This window comes from Onychostruthus taczanowskii, unplaced genomic scaffold (assembly GCF_017590055.1).
Source record: "Onychostruthus taczanowskii isolate IOZ18803 unplaced genomic scaffold, ASM1759005v1 scaffold110, whole genome shotgun sequence".
Lineage (NCBI taxonomy): Eukaryota > Metazoa > Chordata > Aves > Passeriformes > Passeridae > Onychostruthus > Onychostruthus taczanowskii.
Genome location: NW_024497630.1, coordinates 1,158,954 through 1,178,737, shown reverse-complemented (window position 1 = coordinate 1,178,737; position 19,784 = coordinate 1,158,954). Strand labels below are relative to the sequence as shown.

The 19,784-nt window shown below is 45.2% G+C and overlaps 1 long non-coding RNA gene across 2 annotated transcripts; it reads right to left on the bottom strand.

Moving 5' to 3' along the window:
- Window positions 1-8,218: 8,218 nt before the first annotated feature.
- Window positions 8,219-11,726, bottom strand: LOC121345680. 2 transcript variants are annotated; one of them, XR_005953987.1, is made up of 4 exons: window positions 11,539-11,726; window positions 10,303-10,426; window positions 9,392-9,523; window positions 8,219-9,294 (listed from the first exon to the last, which is right to left on the bottom strand). It is a non-coding gene; the product is annotated as an uncharacterized LOC121345680 (long non-coding RNA). The 2 variants fall into 2 exon arrangements; XR_005953990.1 differs by having other exon boundaries at window positions 11,570-11,725.
- Window positions 11,727-19,784: the final 8,058 nt, after the last annotated feature.

Here is a 19,784-nt window from a genome sequence, read left to right as displayed (position 1 = left end):
TCACACCTGGCAGGGTGGGCAGGCCCTGGCACAGGGTGCCCAGAGCAGCTGTGGCTGCCCCTGGATCCCTGGCAGTGCCCAAGGCCAGGCTGGACAGGGCTGGGAGTGATCTGGGACAGTGGCAGGTGTCCCTGCCATGGCAGGGAGTGAAATGGGATGGACTCTAAGGTCCCTTCCAGCCCAAACCATTCCCTGATTCTATGATTCCTCCTGGAAAGGTGCCCTGGTGCCTTCCAGCCATCCCTCCTTGGCTCTTCTCTGTTTGCATTTCTTTCCCTTCTTCAGGGTTTCGCATGTTGTTCTCTGATTTCTCCCCTCTGTGAGATCCTCTTCACTCTTCTGTGTCTTCCTTTCCACGGGCTTTCAGCCCCTGTTCTCCATTATTCTCTGGTTCACCCCTGCTCTCTCAACGCATGCCCCAGCTCTGTTCCAAGGCTTTGCTTATCGACCCTTTCTGATCCTATATTTGGGTTTGTGGCTCCATCACCCAGACTTGAGGGCTCCTGTATTGCTCCACTGATAGCGTCCTTCTAGATAACTCTTTTCTTTCTGTGCTGTTTCCTTGTGCTCTCTCAGTCTTCCTGGTGTCCTGCTCCTTGATGCTTTTGATTTTGTTCCAAGTGTCATTTCCTCCCCTGAGCAGGAATAATAACCACTGAATGGAGCAGTTTGCCCTCTTTGGAATTCCCTTCTGGCCATTTGCAGAAGGATGGACTCACCCTTGCTGTTTCACTCCCATGGGAGTCACCTTCCCTGAGGTTACCTGTAACTACTCTTCTTGTTCTGCCTCTGCTGTCATTTCACTTGTGAGGTGAATTATATCACCTGGAGCATGATTGTCTCTAGTTGTGCTGCAGTAAGATCACCCCCATTTACATTCCCAGTGACTTGTAGGAGAAGCTTTTCAGGATTTCCTGAGGTCAATGAAGAAAACGCCAGGCATGGCTGTGTGAGCCCTGAAGCAGCACTGCCACCAGCAGCACATTGGCTGAGGAACACATCAGTTCAGGTTTCTCTGCACTGAGCTGCTTGAACTAAACCAGCCACACTTAATCATCTGCAGATAGATGTGGAAAAGTTTTAATTCAATTCAAATGTGCAGTTATTATAAGCTGTTATTGAAGCTGATCCCCCCCCCCACACCCCTTTCTTTGGTTTCTCTTTTCCTTTATGTATTAATGACCTCTGTAAATATTCCCCCCTAGAAGTTTGTTGCGCAGCAACCACCATCTATTAGCCTAGATTCTGAAATAATCTCCTTTAAATTGTATCAGTAGGTAAAAGATGTAACAGAAAAACAACAAAATGTAAGGAAGAAGCCAGAAGCTTTACTGCTTGCCAGGAGTCATCTTTATTCCAAACTCCAAACTCATAATTTATGAAGCTTGTAGTTGTGTGTGGTTTTATTCTGGTTGTGAATGAATTTGTAGCATAGTTGTATCTGTCCAGTGAGCTGTTGGTGTGAAAAACACTTTGTCAGACTGTCAGTTAGACAACTTTAATTACGTTTATCATCATTTTCCAGTCCCCATTTTCCAGAAAGATATTAAACAGTAGTAAAATGCACAGTAAACACACGGATTAATTTACTTTTTTTGTTTCCCCAATGGCTTAGGAAAAGCACCTGTGTCACATTCATATTTTCTGAAAAATCCATTTGCCCAGGATTTTTCTCCTGGGAAGCTGAGAAGCCTCAGAGAAAAAGGAAATCTATTTTATCTCATTTGCTTCTCCTGTGTTTCGCTCCTTTGGAATGTGGTTGGAGTGTGTTTATCCAACAGGTGATTGTTTCATTGGTTTCTGCTGTGGGTTGTTTTGAGTCATTGGCCAGTCAGGGTCAGGCTGTGTCAGGACACTGGAGAGAGTCAGGAGTTTTCATTATTATCTTTTTAGCATTCTGTAAGTATCCTTTTTGTATTCTTTACTATAATTTAGTATAGTATTCTTTAATATAATATAGTATAATAATAAATTAGCCTTCTGAGAACATGGAGTCAGATTCATCATTCCTTACAACATTGAGGCACCTCAAAAATACAATACACCTGTTTTTTTTGGTACTTTTGAATGTTTGACAAAACCTACTACTTGTACCACTATGGTATAATGTGTGGTAATGTGAACTAGCCGTGGGGAGTTTTGAAGAGCCTGATGTATGCTTAATAATGTTATTGGAGAGTGGTTTGTTAGTCTTGAGATCAAGCATTGCAAGCACAAACCCAGAGAATGGATCAGGAGCAGCCCTGGGGAGAAGGACTTGGGGTTGGTGGGTGGGAGGCTCAGCCTGCCCTGGCCATGGGCACTGACCCAGAAACCCCCCCTGTGCTGGGCTGAGCCCCCAGCGTGGGCAGCAGGGCAGGGGGGATTCTGCCCCTGTGCCCCTGTGCTCAGGTGAGAGCCCAGCTGCAGAGCTGCCCCAGCCCTGGGGAACAGCAGCAGGAGGACGTGGAGCTGGTCAGTGTGTGGCTGTCCAGTGGTACTGCTGATGGCTGGGATATTTTGCTCCTGTTTCCAACAGTATGGTTTGTGTTTATATGCTGAACGCTTTTCTGAATAGCTGGGGTGTCTTTAGGATGTCTGCTCACATGACCCACATTAGTTGTGCCACTCAGAGGGGTTAACTTCAGAAATTCCAGTCATCCAGTCAGGAGCTTGCTAGGTGTTAGAGCAGTCAGGAGACCATGTCCTCAGCACCTGTGCAGGTGCTCCCCCAGCAGGGAGCTGGATTGGCCTGAGCTGTGGCATGGCTTCAGGGAAGAATCTCTGACTGCTCTGTGCAGGCTGGACCCCACCACATTTCAGAGTGGCTGTGGGGGCAGCAGGTCAGAGCCCACCAGGGCGGGTGAGCATGACCATGCCTGACCGTCGGTCAGATCCGACTGGGCTATGGTGGAGCCCTGCCAGGCTGTCAGAGGGGTCAGCCCTCCTTGGAGCAGTAGGTCTGCAGTCGAGGACTCTTCCTGTGGGTTGGGATGCCTGAGAGAACTCCTGGAGGCTGAGAGCCCTTGCCTCAGTGTGTGAGGGATTCCATATCTGGAATAAGTGTTCTAAAATCTTCAGAGTTCTCAGGTCACTTGGGCAGCACCAGCTCTGTCTGACATGATGAATTTGTATTCAAAGGCTGGCTAAGCCTTAATTGATTTATCTGCTTTAAATGGCTTACAAAAGAAATATAATTTGAATATATTATTTCATAGCATCATAGATTCATAGAACCTGCTGAGTAGGAAGGGAGCAAATCAACTCCAACTCCTGGCCCTGCACAGGATGCCTCAACAATCCCCCCTTGGGGATTGCTGTCCAAATACTCCTGGAGCTCTGGCAGCCTAGGGCCTGTTACCATTCCCTGGGGAGCCTGTTCAGTGCCTGACTACCTGCTGGGGGAAGAACCTTTCCCTAATATCCAGTCTAAACCTCCTCTGGCAAATTTTTATAAGATTCATGACAGAAGCCAAGAACAATCTCTCAAAAATCCCTCACAAAAACAGCTTGGAGATGCTGCAAAGTGCTGGAGCTCCTGGGGAAAATTCATCCCCAGCTGAAGCTGAGGCATATCAGCCACCATGGTCATGTGTGAGCACTCAGCTGTGGCCCAGACTGATTCCAAATGGCCTCAGGCTCCTCCAGCATGGCCTTCAGATGGTGTCACATCCCAGTGTTGGGGCTGACAGGCCCTTCCCATCCTTCCTCTGCAGCTTGCTGAGCTGGCTGTGATGTGGGTAACTGTAACCTGTCTTTATGAGAATTGTATGATAATTAATTGTCCTGTACTGTTGGTCTGCTGTGTTCCAACCTGAGCTCTAGTGTTTCAGTCAGAGTTCAGCAGTGGATGGGCATGTTGCTGCTGCTGCCTGGAGGATTGGTGTGGGAAAAGGTGCAATGGAGTTTGAACCAGGCGAGCACTGGGCTGCTGAAGAAAGTCCGACTCTCTCCTGTGACATCACAATGCCTCAGGATCTGCCTGAGAGCAATAAAGAATAATTTTTCCCTACTTTATAGGTTAAGCTCATGCATTTGATGTTTGTATCTTTGCTACTTACCTAGCTATTAGATAAAGCTCTAAACCAGCTTTTAATAACAGTGCTGTGTAAAAAGGGTGGGGGGGGGAAGCCAATGTGACTAAATAATTTTTCTTTATAAATGTGACAAGATCTTCACCTCTGCATTGCTTTATTTTTTTAAGGTGTTACCCTGCTCGTTAGAGATTACCTGCACTTCAAGGTTTGGTTTATTTGAAGAGCTAAATCTGAAGCCAAGGCCACTATGTAGACCCAGATTTCTTTTCAAATTACAGAATCCTGTTATCTGGGGAGGATGGAAAGCTGTCAGGATTTAAAGACTTACAGCACAGTGCTTTGTGAGTTTATGGATTCTTTGGTGTACAAATTCTTCTGTGCCTTTGGAAGTCTCTTTACAAGGCATGATGATTCTTGTTTGTGTCTTCAAGGTTCTTCTCATTAATGGAAAATAATGCTTGCAATTATTTCAGTAATACTACTATCACATTTTAAAATATTTTGTTTTAAATGTAATTTTTTGCTAGTGACTGAAATTCACTAATTTCTGAAGCTGGAAGAAGCAACTTGCAGTAACTTCACCTTTGCAGTTAAATAACTAAGCATGGAAACAAATGACACTATGAAATGTTTGTAAAATCTCTGCAAATGTTGACTTTTTAAAAAATAAAAGTTCTATTATTTGAATGTTGATGTGAACCATGGCCTGAGAATAGAATATGCACAAGAGATGGAGGTACAGCAAGAGTAGGAATGCTCTGACAGTTTTCTGTCTTCCTTGGTAAGGAGAGATTGTATGATGTCATAAAGGCTTTTAGAGCATGTTCTTAAATCAGTTTTCCTCATGCAATTTAACAGCATCGTTTTAGGGACCTTGTTCTGTTGGCTGTTACAACAAATGGATCTTAATGCTGTTCCTTCCTTCAGTTTTGGGTTTCTACATGAGCTTCCCCACTGCCGTGTCCCAGCTGATCTGCATGGTATGGCTTTAATTTAAATCTAGCAGCAAACTAGAGCTGCTGAATGCAGAAGTAGGGTTCCACGTTAATGACTTAGGGACACATGAAAAGATCATTTATTCGCTTTCTAAATCAGCTCCGCCATAAAAATTTCCAAGCAGCTGGAGGGTTGTATTTTCTTTCAGCACAGCTGTGGTAACTCCTGGGGTCTGAGCTGATGCCGGTTTGTCCACATACACAAAGGAGCAGCTTTGTTTTGCAATTGTTATGGGGTGATTTTACGATGATACTTTGTTCCCCAGTGGTCTGCTTTATGCCCCCGAACGGCGGCTGTAGCCCTGGGACGAGGCGGGCAGGGGCGCGGAGCTGCGCGGCTCGGGTCAACCGCGCTCGGGCTGCGGGCGGCCCGGAGCGCCGCACTGACCCTGCTGTTGGATTAGCTGTTTGCCAGCTTGAAACAAGGTTTTATTCCCCTTCCTCTAGCCTGGAGCCTGTACCGGGAATCCTCTTGGCAGCTTTTATGTTTGTTTTCCTTGAACTCTTTCGATGTTGGGGTTTTTTTCGGCCCGTCCAGGGAGCTGGGCCGCCCCGAACCGATCTCGGAGAAGCTAAACCAACACAAGAGAGGACGCTAAAAACCAGGGGGGTTTTGCTGTGAGGAAGAGTCCAGTGCCGGAAAGGTTCCCGTCTGTTCCTCCCGAGGGGCTGCGTGCGCTCTGCTCTCCCGTTCCCGGAGACAAAGGGGGCAGCGCCATCGCTGCCTCCGGCCGGCGCTCTGCTGGGGGATGGGGGTTAAGGCATTGAAACTCCAGATCTGCCATTTGTACACTCATTTTCGGTGCCTTGCGGGCACCTCTTGGGTTTTTTCTTCATTAATAAACAGTTTGGGGTTTTTTCACTTTCGCCCACTGGTTTCCATTACTGGATTACTGGAGCCCTCCTCTTTAGAGGAAACACTCATTTCAGAGCGTTTTCTCATCAATTTGTCTCCAAACTGAAACAGTAACTGAAACAATACCTACAAAACTCCAGCGTTTACTTGTTATTTTGTAGCATACTAAAATTACACAGTTGGGCTGGTCATGCTGGGCAAGAAGTATTTTTGCAAATTAAAATCCTTAATTGCTAGGAATTGAAGAGCTATTTGTTTATTTGCTTGGAATTTTGTGTCTGATTTGTGTGACTTTATCTCAGTTCCATGTCTGATTAGTTGTGGCCTCAGTGGTATATCATGGATTGATCTGCGTTAGTCAGTCTGTCTTCACAAACTGCCTGGCTGCAGGGTGATGCTAAACTGGTATATCACCACATTCTCTGCCTGGAAGCTGGGTCTGTTAAATACAACTTTTTTGGCTTGTTGGCTTTTTGTTTTTTGGGGTTTTTTTTTAAGCACTCATGCACAGTTTAAGTCTAATTCATCTGTGGAATGTGCTCTATCAGAGAGCAAACTCCCATGTAAGCATCTGTGGCTGCTGGTCCAGGTGAGCTGTCCCTTCTGGCCCTGTTCAGTCCAGGTCTCTGGGCCAGGCTGTGGTCCTGCCTGGCTGCAGAAGAACTTACTCCCCAGCCTGTCCTAACAGCAAACATTCAGGAAGGGAACATGGATTAAAACCTGGGGCAGTTTTTGTTGGCAACCAGTACTGATGGTATTTGCTTATCACAGAATCATTAGCCCTGTGAAATATCTTCAGAACCATCAAGTCTAACCTTTAAGCTAATCCCCCCATGCCCACCAAACCATATCCCTAAGGGCCATGTCAACTGATTTTTTGAACACTTCCAGGGTTGGTGTCTCCACCACTGCCCTGAGCAGCCTGTTCTAACCCTTCACCACTCTTCCAGGGAAGAAATTCTTCCTGATGTCCAGCCTAAACCTTCCCTGGCACAGCTTGATGTTGTTTGCTCTTGTCCTATCATTTGTTCCTGGGAGCAGATCCTAACCCCCTCAGCTGTCCCCTCCTGTCAGGAGTTGTGCAGAGCCACAAGCTCCCCCCTGAGCCTCCTTTTCTCCAGGCAGAGCCCCTTCCCAGCTCCCTCAGCCTCTCCTGGTGCTCCAGACCTTTCTCCAGCTCCATTCTCATATCTACACACGCTCCAGCCCCTCAGTGTTTCTTGTGTGCCAATTACACAGTCAAGGCAGTAAAGATTAAGATTCTCTATGATTTGTGTGGCAAATCTTTAATTGAAAAGACTTAGTTGTCACTAACTTCAGTGTTCTCTATGCCTTTGCAGTTCATCCTGGCATTCCAATGTGGATTTTGGATGATGGGATAGTAAAAATAAAACCCCATTTTGGAACTTCCTTTGCTACACCACAGTTCAATGCAGTTTGAATTTTACTGCTGCATATTTCTCCTTGTGTAATTCTGGAAGTAATAGTGTATCAGGATTAATAAATCTCAGCTTTTGGTCTAGGTTATTCCAAGTAATTCCCTGGGACTCCTGACAGGAATGCTTCACCAGCAGGACTGTGTCCTTGGGCAGGGGCTTTGTGGCATCATGGTTGTGTTTCTGAGCTTTTGTCAACTATGTTTATTTCATGCATTAGAGTCAGGATTTTTGATCATTTTAGGAGAAATTGGTTCCTGTCACCTGTGGCTGCCTGATAGAGCAGACAAAACAGACCTGTTCAATGTAAGTGTTCAGGCAGCTTCAAGGAAGGAATGTGGCTTGTGGGCAGTAAGCAGTAATTCTGGCTGAATTAAATTAGAAATTTCCTGGGATGGCACAGTGTCAAGTTATGAAGATTTTGCAGGGTTTTATTGCTTGTAGTAGAGGTGTCAGTTTTGGAATGTATTGAACTAACCCTTGTGATTATCCACAGAAACAATTGCCGTGTCCCACTGGGTTCCTTCCTCCTGGCCACCAGAACTTTTACTGCTGGCATGTTTGCTCCTCAGCTCTGCACATATTTAATTTTGAGACATTAGGTTTAATTTGCAGGCCTGTTCCTCAAAGGGAGCCTTTTTGGAGCTATAAGATGAGGGTGTATAACACAGAAGTCCAGACTACAATCCTGTAATCTCTGCAGTTCTGTTTTTGCAGAAGTTTATTGGAATTGTTTTATTGTTCCTTGCTGCCACCAGAGAGCAAAGTGCAGCGGGTATCAGCATTTCTGAGGGACTTTTGTCTCAGCAGAATATTTTGTTCTCATACTTTGAAGATAATGAAGTGAGTCATTGTCTTTACATCTCATGTGATTTATTGCAGACATACATTGCTAATGCTTTCCAATGAAAAAAACAGACCTTTTGTTCAGACTTGTGGCTTTGAACTAGTAGGCTGGTTGGGAGTTTGCTTAACTAGGGAGTTGCTTTGATTTGCTCTTTTAATCTATGTACTGAGAGCACTTCAGCAGACAATGGAGCTCATAAAAAGTTTTTGATCAGTTTCATAGGAATAGCTCTGCTTTGGCATCAAGGATGAATAATTTCACCAGCAGCTTTTAGTCTATAAGGATACATCAATGTTTTGTTCTCTTTCTGAAAGCATAAGGGTTGCCTGCACTGGGTACAGGTCAGGAGCTCTCATAAAGGAGTAGACTTTTTAATTCAAGATTTGACATCTTGAAGAAAAAAATGTCAGTTTGTGAAGCTTTGGGAGAGTAGAATATTGCCTAGACTGACCATCAGTGCACATGGTGCTGTAACATCTCCAACCCACCCTGTCATTAGCGTTTCCTAGAATCACAGAATTGTTTAGGCTGAAAAAGACTTTTAAGATCATAAAGTCTGTGTCCCTAAGTATCACATTCACATGTTTTTCAGATATTTCCAGGGATGGTGACTCCACCAATGCATTGGGCAGCCTGTGTCAGGGCTTGACAACCCCTTCCAGGCAGACTTTCCCCCTAATATCCAACATGAACCTCCACTGGAACAAGTTGAAGCTGTTTCTCTCCTCCTGTCCCTTGTTCCCTGGGAGCACAGCCTGACCCCCACCTGGCTGTCCCCTCCTGTCAGGGAGTTGTGGAGAACCACAAGGTCCTTCCTGAGCCTCCTTTTCCCCAGGCTAATTTCTCCAGGCTAATTTGACGTATCTACTAATGACCTACTTCATCTTTTGCTATGAAGATCACAAAGTGAAGTTATAACAAGAAGTGAAATAAAAGGAAAATACAGGTTAGATATTTATCTTAAGCCAAAGGATTTACTTCTAAGGGCAAGCACCAAATTACTACCAAGCGTAGGATGGGATGTTTGGAGGAGGAAGGAGTCCTGTGAGCTGTCAAGGAGCTCCAATCAAAGGCAGAGATACTTGTGCTGTAACAGATAATGCTCATAACCTTTGCTGAATGCTCCATGGTCACAGGAGTAGTTCTGCAGAGGACAGGGAAAGAACAGGACCATTATCCAGCTCCCATAATAAACACTTCCCAATGATAAGCCCTCCTTGCCCACCGCAACAATTCTTTACCTGCTCCATGTTTAATGCCACTGATAGCAAGTCTGTAGACCTCATGTGCCACCTTTTGTTATTCTTGCCCCAAATCAAGATTGTCAGTAAGGGTTTTAAGCTAGGAAAGGTTGTTTGAAATGGTGGCTGTGCCTGTAGTGTAGAGAAGGGAGAGAACCATGGAGTCACCAGATTACCTCTTGGAATAAACTGTGATGTTCAAACAGGGAGAAATCCCTTCTAGGACTGAAGACTTCAATTCCCATAGTTTTCATGGACCACTAGGAAAACAAAATTGTACATATAATGTTCTTGGAATACATGTATCACTTACAGCTCTGTAATACTATGATATTAATTGAATCTTAATTTCTTGGCTGTAAGAGGTGCTGGGATCCAGCACACAAATTGCCTCTATGTGTTAATGTACATTAGAACCACAGTGAAATTTGGAATGAATTGGTTGGAGATTAAGATATTTGGGTTGTTTCTGGTGGGTTTTATGTTGAATTCTCCCTCTTGTGTGAAGAGCTATTTTGGCTAGATTATAGGAAGTAATGCTGGTGACATGGTGTGGCATGAGTCACACAGTGTGTTTTAAACTTCACAGTGAGGTCTGGGCCAGTATATTTATTATCTGAAAAACAGATGAGCAGGGAGGTGACATAATCCATGGTTCTGTAGGGCAGATGTAAGGAGTTACAGGAAGCCATCATGCATGACTGAATAGTTAACATACAGAAGTAAAGCCTGGGGGAAACTCTCCTGGCTTTTCCACAAGATGAGAAACTATGCTGGCCATCACCACTCAGGAGCAAAATATTGGAGTTTATGATGTTGCAGAGCATTAGCTTATAAAATGTCAGACATTAAGAAAAAAACCAGAGGACAGAGACATTATGCTACTATTTTGTGTAATTATAGTGATTCACCTGCACTCAGGATACAGATGGCATGCAGTTCTCTTCCTCTTGTCTTCAAGACATTTCTTCACAGGAGGGGTTGTCAGGTCCTGACACAGGGCAGAGGTGGAGTCTCCATCCCTGGATGTGGCACCTGAGGACATAGGTTAGTGGTGAGCATGGTGCTGGAGCTGGGTAGATGGTTGAACTTAATGGTCTTAGATGTCTTTTCCAGCCTTAACAATTCTGTGATTCTTGGAGAAGTTATCTAGGAAGTGGGGAGGGCCTGGGGCTGGTGACTATAACAAAAAACATTTTTGATAATCAAAAGCAGAGCAGAGCTGCCATTGCAGCAATGGCTGTGCAGGCTGGAACTCTTCAACCTGCAGAGATGATTTAAACCAAATACTGGATCTGAAGTGGCACAAAGCCACTGAATAGGAACTGATTGTTTGCTGTACTGCACGAGCTTGGGCTGCCAGTGAGGCTGTGAGGAGATGGCTTCCACGCAGAGGGAGGGGGCGAGGATCCCAAGAATAGGCACTGTATCTGTGGGATGCTCAAGGATGTTTCGCCTACAGAAAGTTAAACGGGAAAAAAAGAGCAGACTGAGCAAGTGCTCAGAGATGTTCTGAGCTTTACCAAAGGACAAATTATGACAGGCTTGGGTTATTCTGGCGGCTGACAGTTGAAGCAGAGGGACTTGTGAGGGAGGATTCTGTGCTGCCTCTTTCCTCAGCATTTGCTTGTAAGCACCATTGGAGACAGGATATCCTGCTGGACAGATCTGAATGTGTCTTGGTTTGAAAGACAGGTGTCTGCCAAGGACACACACGAGCAGCTGCCCCAAGCAGCCCGAGACGCTCCCTCCTGAGGGATCCCCTTCCCAGTGAGGTGGGGTGTTGGAAAGATCCCAGTTCAACAGCTGCTCTTGAGAGCAGCAGCTCACGCACAAGTAGAAAGCCGTGCAGGACAGAACTCGGCCGTGGCAGCGAATTCTCCCCACAGCCGCGGCCTGCCCGGCTCCCCCGCGGCCCGAGAGCGAGCGAGGAGCCGAGCCCAGCCCCTCGAGCCCGGCCAGAATCTCGGTGTCTCTGCCCTTCCCAAGAGAAAGCCCCCCAGCTAAGGGGTGGTAGTAAACTGCACCCTTGCTCCTCCTCCTCCTCCCAGCTCATTTTTTATCTCTGAAGTATCGCCACTGACCATCAGGCAACAAATGGGAGAAAATTCCCTGACAGAAAGAAAAATAAAAGGAAAATTCCTAACCTCCAACAATGTGCTTATTACCAAGCAGTACCTCTATGACTTCACACAGTCGCTTTATCACCACTGCATGATTTTCTCCTCCGTGTGGGCGTTCTGCGGTTCCCTGACGGCTGTGCCGGCCGGCCGCGGCTCCCTCTGCAGGCCGCGGGGCGCAGCCCGGCGGGGCCGGCCGGCCTCAGGCTCCGGAGCTGTGCGGACACACAGATGCCACTGGTGACTCTGATGTGTTCCGGCTGGTGGCCAACAGACAGTCAGGGTGCCAGGGTTTGCTTTGCCTTGGCACTGCAGCCCGTGTGAAGCTCTGGCTCCATGACAGCGATCAGGGTACCTGAGCCATAGAAACACAGGATCTCCTGAGCTGGAAGGGACCCTCAGGGATGCTCAGCCCAGCCCCTGTCCCTGCCCAGCCACCCCAACAAGCCCACCCTGAGCACCCCTGGCAGCGCTGTCCAAACGCTCCTGCAGCTCTGGCAGCCTTGGGGCCGGGACCATTCCCTGGGCAGCCTGGGCAGTGCCAGCACCCTCGGGAGCAAGAACCTTTCCCTGAGCTCCATGCCACGCCCTGGCACAGCTCCAGCCCTTGCTGGCCTCCTGTCCCTGTCCCAGAGCAGAGCTCAGCCCCTGCCCCTCTGCCTCCCCTGGGGAGGAGCTGCAGCCCCCGAGGAGCCTCCCCTCAGTCTCCTGTGCTCCAGCTGAACGAGCCAAGTGCCCTCAGCCGCTCCTCAGAGCCTTCCCCAGCTCCGTGTCCCTCCTTTGGGCACTCTCCAACAGCTTTGGATCCTTCTGATCTCGTGGTGCCCAAAGTGCCCCCAGCCCTGGAGGTGAGGCTGCCCCAGTGCAGAGCAGAGTGGGACAGTCCCCATCCTTGATGAAGTGACTAAAGGAGTTGCTGTGTGTGGAATTGATTGCAGGCCTCCGTTTTTCAGGGATGAGCTTTTTTCAGTAATACATTGGGTTTCAATCCATAAATATCTCTAGTCTTTGCCAGAGTTAATGAATTATAATGAGTTAATGAGTCAGCTTTGACTCTCTAGTAAATGTCAGAAGTTCTAGACTTCAGCACCTCACCTGTTTCCTGTGAATGGTGAGATGATTGTGTTTCTTTTTTATCAGTGTTTCAGCCCTCTTTATTTCTAGAGAATCAAAATTAACAACTCTTGCTTCCACATTCCCCCCCCACCCAGTTGCAAAATTACCTTTTTTTAATTAATACCTGTCATGCTGGCAAGAACATTGGATTGTGTAAGTTTAAATGAGGTATTACATCTTGCTTTAGAAGTTTGCAATATAATCTAATTTTGGGTTGACTCAAGCTGGAAACCGTTTGGAAATGGAATGGACCTCTGATAGGAATGAATTAAAACTACCTTCTTGCTCAGAGTTGCTCTCAGTAATTCCTCCTGTTTCCCTGCTCCCCTGGAGTGAGCACAATTATCCTGTTCCTGCTTCCCACCCTTTCCCTTCTAACATCACAAAGATGTCCTTAGGTGTTTTTCTAGAAACAATTATGCTCTATTTGAGGCAGAATAAGAAATTGAGTTTATGACTTGTCTACTTTCTGCCATGGCAGTCAAATAAAAACAACTATGTTACTACAGTTGGCTTAATTCCTCTTTTTTCTGTTTTTCTGTTGGAATTCTGGATAGAGGATAATTAGTCATGAACAACAAACATCTGTGAGCAACAGTGAAGAGCAAGCAGGACTACTGCTGCTAGAATCCAGCATCCATGGCTTCTGTATGTCTGTGTTTTATCTGAAAGTTCTTGCAGTACAGGTAGTTGGTTCCCATTTTAGACACTTCAAACAACTTCCTTCAGGTGCGGAAGGGGATGAGCTTCCTGCCCAGAGGCTCTTTCTGGAGAAGAGAAGCTTCTCTCGATGTAAAGAGAAAAATAATTTATTCAGTGTGAAATTATAACCTTCTTGCTTAAATGTCTCCTTGTCAGAAATTCAGTTCTCATTAATATGTTGTGTTTAACGCATGTTCTGCAGTAAAATCTGCTGGATGGATTTGGAACCACCTGGTCAAATGGAAGGTGACCCTGCCAGTGGAGAACTGGATGGGCCTTAAGGTCCCTTCCAACCCAAACCATCCCATGATTCTGTGATAATCATGTCTCCAAACAGGATTTGAAGTACCTTGAGTGGATAAGCAATATCTTTCCATTTCTATTTATTGAGAGAATGAGATGAACTGTGAACTGTAAGTATTCTTCCTTAATTTCTTAAAATTATGCTAGAACAGGTGATATTCCTGTCACACTGAATTTGAGAAATTAAACTGTTACAGAATTAGCATTTCTCCTTTTTAAGGTGTGATGATTTTTTTCTGACTCATCACTGAGTTTTTTTTTTAATGTGGGGTGAGAAGGGAGGGGAAGGTTTCAACAGGTACAGACTTTGAGAGACTAAAAATACCTTCCTCAACATGTATATATTGAAAAAACAGGAGATAGTGAGCAGCATTATTAGTAATTAAAATTGCTGTATTTGTCCTGTTGAGAAAGCAAGAAGTGCTAAAAACTGGCTCATATTTCTCTTTTCCTCTGAGATTTATTTTTAGTAATGAGAAAAACTTTATTCTCCAGGTAAAATGCAAATATTTCTATGATAAGTGTAGTTTTGTGGAATAATTACGTGCTGTTTTAGAACTTACAATTAGATTATTTTTCTTTTTTCACGTGAATTCTTATCATTTTTCTTACATCACCTCCTTTTATTTTAAGAAGCAATGTATATTGATGAGCTAAACATCTCTTTGCTAACTTAATTTGTATGAAAGAATGGGAATACATCTTTTGGGATGCCTTCAGTCTGGCAGTTGGTTCCTGATGTGTCCACTGATGCCTGGAAGCAGGGCCAGTCTCCCCTGGAGGGTGTGTGGAGCTCAGCCAGCTCAGACACACAGCCCTCGAGGGGGGATTCCCCCTGGGCTGGGTGGCTGTCCCCGTTTGCCACCTCAGTGACAGCTGGTGGTTGTGGTGGGACAAAAGGGCAGTTTGCAAAGAGCTCCAACATCTCACAAGTGTTAAACCCAGGAGTTACCACATCTAAAACTGCACATTTTTCAGAGCAAGTATGTGATGTACCGGCAACTGCCTGGCCTCTTTGAACTTTGCTCTAAGCTTGTTGTAGTGCTCGGTCTGTCCCTTACTGAAAACTTAAATGACAAACAGGCTGGGGCAGAAGGATCTTCAGGTCTTCATTCTTAGTAAGGGCAGTGCATCCAACCCAGCACACGTGCCAAAAATGTTGTCACCTGGATCTAAAGCAGCTACCCCAGATGTGCTCTGCAGGGCAGCAAAGGGCTGATGACACAGGCAGGTTTCCACAGGGGGAATCACAGATTGCTGGGCTATCCTGAGTGGGACAGGACTCACTCAGTCCATGCCACATGCAAGTCTTGCAGCCAGGACTGGACATTCACTGGACTGGACATTTGTATAAAATGAATGGGTTCTGTGTGAATTCTTGCAGTAGTGACGTCAGATGAAGTTTACAAAATTCACAGCAAGTTCACAGCAAGTTGACACTGTGAGAGCAGGGTGCAGGGCAATGGAGCCCCTAGAAATCCCTATTTTGTTGACAATTGTTCAAACAGATTCATGCAGAAACTTTAATCAAGTGTAAGGTTAAATATTAACTTGGTGGTAGCTGATAGGATAAAAATGCAGCCCGAAGTTACCTTAGAGTATTATAATGCTAAAAACAGCCCCTCAGGGAAATTTGTCTGTGTGAATGAGGGTGTAGTGAGCTGGATTAAGACATCAGATGCACATTAAGAATTACATGATGGAAGTGTGAGTGAACAATCACCCGTTTCTATGTCATTTTTCTGGGTTACCTTTTTGTATACAAGCCTGTGCTTGTTTCCCAGGTGTGCCAGGATTGTGAGGGCCCTGGCACCTTGCTCTGCAGGATGGTGATAAAACCCAGTCTCCTGACTCGGCGTGTGGGCTGGCTCTTGCACATGGGGTGACAGAACCCAGCTTTAGGGACACCAGCAGTGTGAGGCACTGAAGGAAGGAGAAACTCATCAAACCACCACTGCTTGTGAGCTTTTTATACATTGCATGTTTTAATGTGACTCCAAAGGGTGTTTTTAATCTGAGCATTTAAGAAAATTTTCCATTTATATTCAGAAGACACAATGTTTAATAGAAAAACAGTACTTTCATTGAAAGGGAAATGAATCTGTTGCCCTGTCATACCAGGGGCATTTAGAATGACAAAAGTGCAACAAGAAAGGCGTTGTTCAGCAGGCAGGAAGCCGAGGAAACGTGAGCCCTGCAGGATGCAAACCACGTCAATGTGGGCTCTGTGGTTCTGCTCGGTGGCTGCAGGAGCAGGTGCGCGCGTATCCGGGGAGCCTCGGGAGGTGGGACACGTTTGTGGGGCTGGGAACACCACAGAGCCTGTTCGTGTTTCAGAAGGGTGTACATCAAGGAAAAGCTCTTTCAGAAACATTTCTGAAATAAAACTGTGATAGAAGTATATGCTTTAACTCAGTTCACAGCAGTAAACGCGCTCTTGGGACAACCTGGCATGATCTCTGTTGTTTAGCTTTGCCAAAAGTTCCTAGCTTAAAGTTGTCATCTGTGCTGTGAAATCAAACCATTTCACAAAGGTTTTCTATCACATTTGTCTCAAAAGTTAGACTGATGTTACAGTTAAAAGGGAAATAAAGTTAACACTTTAGAAAAACCCAACAAATCAAGCAGAGCACAATCAAACCTCAAGTGTTATTTCTTAAAATATTTTTGAAAATTATTTTGCAATTGGTTTTGACTGTTCGAGTTGCTGTCTCTAAAAACCTTTTGCTCCAAGTGTTCATTCATCTTTGGACATTGTACTTCATGTCTTCTCTGCGTTACGGCTTTGAAAATGTCTGACCACAAGAATTCTCAAATTTTTCATGTGGCTTGGGAAGAAGATCATGCACATGATCACAGTGTGTTCATTCAGAGTGGTCTTTACTGGAGTTTTCCCCAATGTCTCCTTCTATCCCAGAGCAGTTACAGCAGGGTGCCAGTACTTACTCCTCACTCTTAGAGGGGCTGTGACAGGTCTGTTTATGTGTGGGACCAGCTGAGCATCTGAAGTTACTCAGCAGTTACTGCTCTTTGCTGAGGCTGGAAAAGTGGCATGAACAGAAGTTTAGCAGCAGCTGATCCTGGGAACTGCACAGAGGAAGGGATGCTAAAGGTGAAGAAAATGGTGTGAGCTATAACCCATTCAGAAATATTCTGCAATATTGAAAACATCTGATTTATAACATCATGGAGACATTCATGTACACTTGTGATAAAAAGCTTAAAATCTCTCAGGCCTAACTACAGCTTTGTTGTTGATATAACCATCATCAAAGAAATAGTTACAATTAAATTTGTATTTGCAGCACACAAAGATTCTAGGAGAGTACCTTTTGTTTTGAAAGTTTTCTTCCCATTGGAAAAAATTGGAATCATTGAATGGTTTGGGTTGGAAGGGATATTAAAGCTCACCTTATTCCATATCTGGGCTCTCACCTGAGCACAGGGGCACAGGGGCAGAATCCCCCCTGCCCTGCTGCCCACTCTGGGGGCTCAGCCCAGCACAGGGGGGGTTTCTGGGTCAGTGCCCATGGCCGGGGCAGGCTGAGCCTCTCACCCACAACACCCCAAGTCCTTCTCCCCAGGGCTGCTCCTGATCCATTCCCAGCCCATCCTGGGTTTGTGCTTGGGGTTGCCCTGACCCAGGTGCAGGAGTTGTGCTTGGCCTTGGGTGAACTTCATGAGATTGGCTCGGACCCACCTCCAGCCCATCTGTGCAGAGGTTCTGACTTTGCCAGCTGTGCCCTCTGGGCACTGCCTGTTGCACACTGGGGAGGCTGGGTGCCAGCCAGGTGCTCAAGCAGAAGCTTTTGCTTAACATAGCAATGCTTTTAGCAAAGGCATTGCTTCACTGTTGGGTTAGAGGTGTAAATGTCGGTAATAAATTTAACCCACCACTGCCAGCTGTTCTAATAATTGTTCTAATGAGAAGAAATAGAACAAATTGGGGAAGATTTCATAGGAACAAACAGCTGTCAATAGCAGGAAGGATTTTTAATTAAATGCTATTAGGGATGTCTTCCTAAATAGCTAAGAATTGAGCTACTGAGCCACTTTTCTTCATTCACAAACTGCTAAAAATAGAGGAAAGGAAGAGCAAACTTGTGAAAAGAAGGTGACAAAACTGAAGCAGTCTACAACTGTCTCTGAAAGTGCACCTTGAGGCCTGCTGGGTGTACATCCTGTTTGACATGACTGAGTAGGAGAGGTTGACACTTTCCTTGCGGGACAAAATGCTGTGTGAAGCTTTTGATTTCAGATATATTAATCATGATTTTTAACTTTTTTACAACAATGCTTGATCAAGCTGTTGAATTTATGCCGTGCTGGTTTATTTTGTGCATAAACACCGTACTCTGATTTTTCAAATACACATTTATGGCCTTTCATGTAGGGTTTTGTATTAGTCAGGCTTTTATTTATCTGTGTGCAAATACTGTTTTCAGTGCTGGGACAGATGATGACACATTTAGATTATTTGCATTTTGTGAATTCCTGAAAATGTTACTTTGCTTTTCTTTACGAAATCATACATTAAGACTCAAAATCTAAATTAAATCTTCATTTCCAGTGAGATCAGGTTTTGTTCTTCCCATTCTTACTATAAGCAGGGGCAGATAAAAGAAAAAAAACCCAAATGCAAGTATTATTTATGCCTGGAAAATGCCCATGATAACATAGGCAGGTGATTGACTGGCACCAGGAAGGGGTGATAATCTTCAAGAGAACATACCTGAGTGCACAATGGAATCTAAAAAATCTGCTATAAGAAATGCTTTGTTAAATGATTGCTATTTCCCACAAGCTTTAAAATTAAGACATTTCCATTGTGGTGACAAAAATGTATGTGAATGAATTGTGGTCCAGTTAAATTTCTTGGTGGGGTTTTCAGCTGGTTCTTTCTAGAGCCCTTTGCAGATTCAATGGATGTTGCATTTCGTTCCTGTCTTGAATTGCTGTGTAAGGTGGCTGGATCTTTTAAAGTCACTGTTACTCAATAGGGTGGCAACATTTTATTAAGGAATAAGTATGTACACCTTGAGAAAATACATCCTGGTGAGAAATTCCTGCTGTCACTGTCATGGTTAGTTATCCTGCGGAATGTGCTTTGTGTCTCAGATTGGAAATGGTGAAGGTTAAAATATCCAACTTCCCTGTAAGCTCTGAGTGCAGCTGCAATGGGTTTGTGTTTAGTATTCAGACAGCAATGCCAGAATCCTACACTCAGATAAAAGATGTGACAGGAGGTGGGGAAAAAACTTCTCCTCTTGCACTCGGCCATCAAACTGCAGCAGGTGAGTGATGGGAAAATGCCAGGAAAGAACAGAAATATCCATGGAGACCCCCAAAAACTCCATCTCAGTGACAGAGGTGATAGATTCAGCTCTTGGTGTGCATTTGAGGTAGAATTTCTTGTATTATTACTGTGGTTAAGAAGATTACCAGGCAGCTCTAAAATCCTGCGTGCACTCGGTTGTCTGAGAACATTAACATTTTTAGAAAAGAGCTCTGAAATCAGCTCTTCATTCTCCTGACGTTCATCCCAAGGAAGCTCTGCCACCAAGGTCAAGTTGAAGAGTTGATTTGTTGGGGGTGTGTGCATTTTGGTGATAAAAGAGCAAATATAATTTCTTACTTGCTATTTATGTAATCAAAATTCCCACAGAAGTGGATACATTCCCACTAGTTTGATGACCTGTGACAAAGGAGCCTAGTAATTAATTTCAAAATGCTGCAAACCCCAAGGCAGAGTCCCAAGAACGGGCAAATATCCAGAGAAGCAGCAAGGTTTGGTTAAAGGAAAAGCATATTCTGGTTTTTTACTTCTAACGTGTCGCTTTAATCCTCTCCAAAGACAATGGGACTTTTTGTAAACAAGGATTTAAAAGAAGGATTCAGGGAGAGCTCAGAGCCCCTTCCAGTGCCTGAAGGGGCTCCAGGAGAGCTGGAGAGGAAGTTTAGACAACAAGAGCCTGAAGGGACAGGACACAGGGAATGGCTGCCACTGCCAGAGGGCAGGGCTGGATGGGATCTTGGGCAGGAATTGTTCCCTGTGAGGGTGGGCAGGCCCTGGCACAGGGTGCCCAGAGCAGCTGTGGCTGCCCCTGGATCCCTGGCAGAGCCCAAGGCCAGGCTGGACAGGGCTGGGAGCA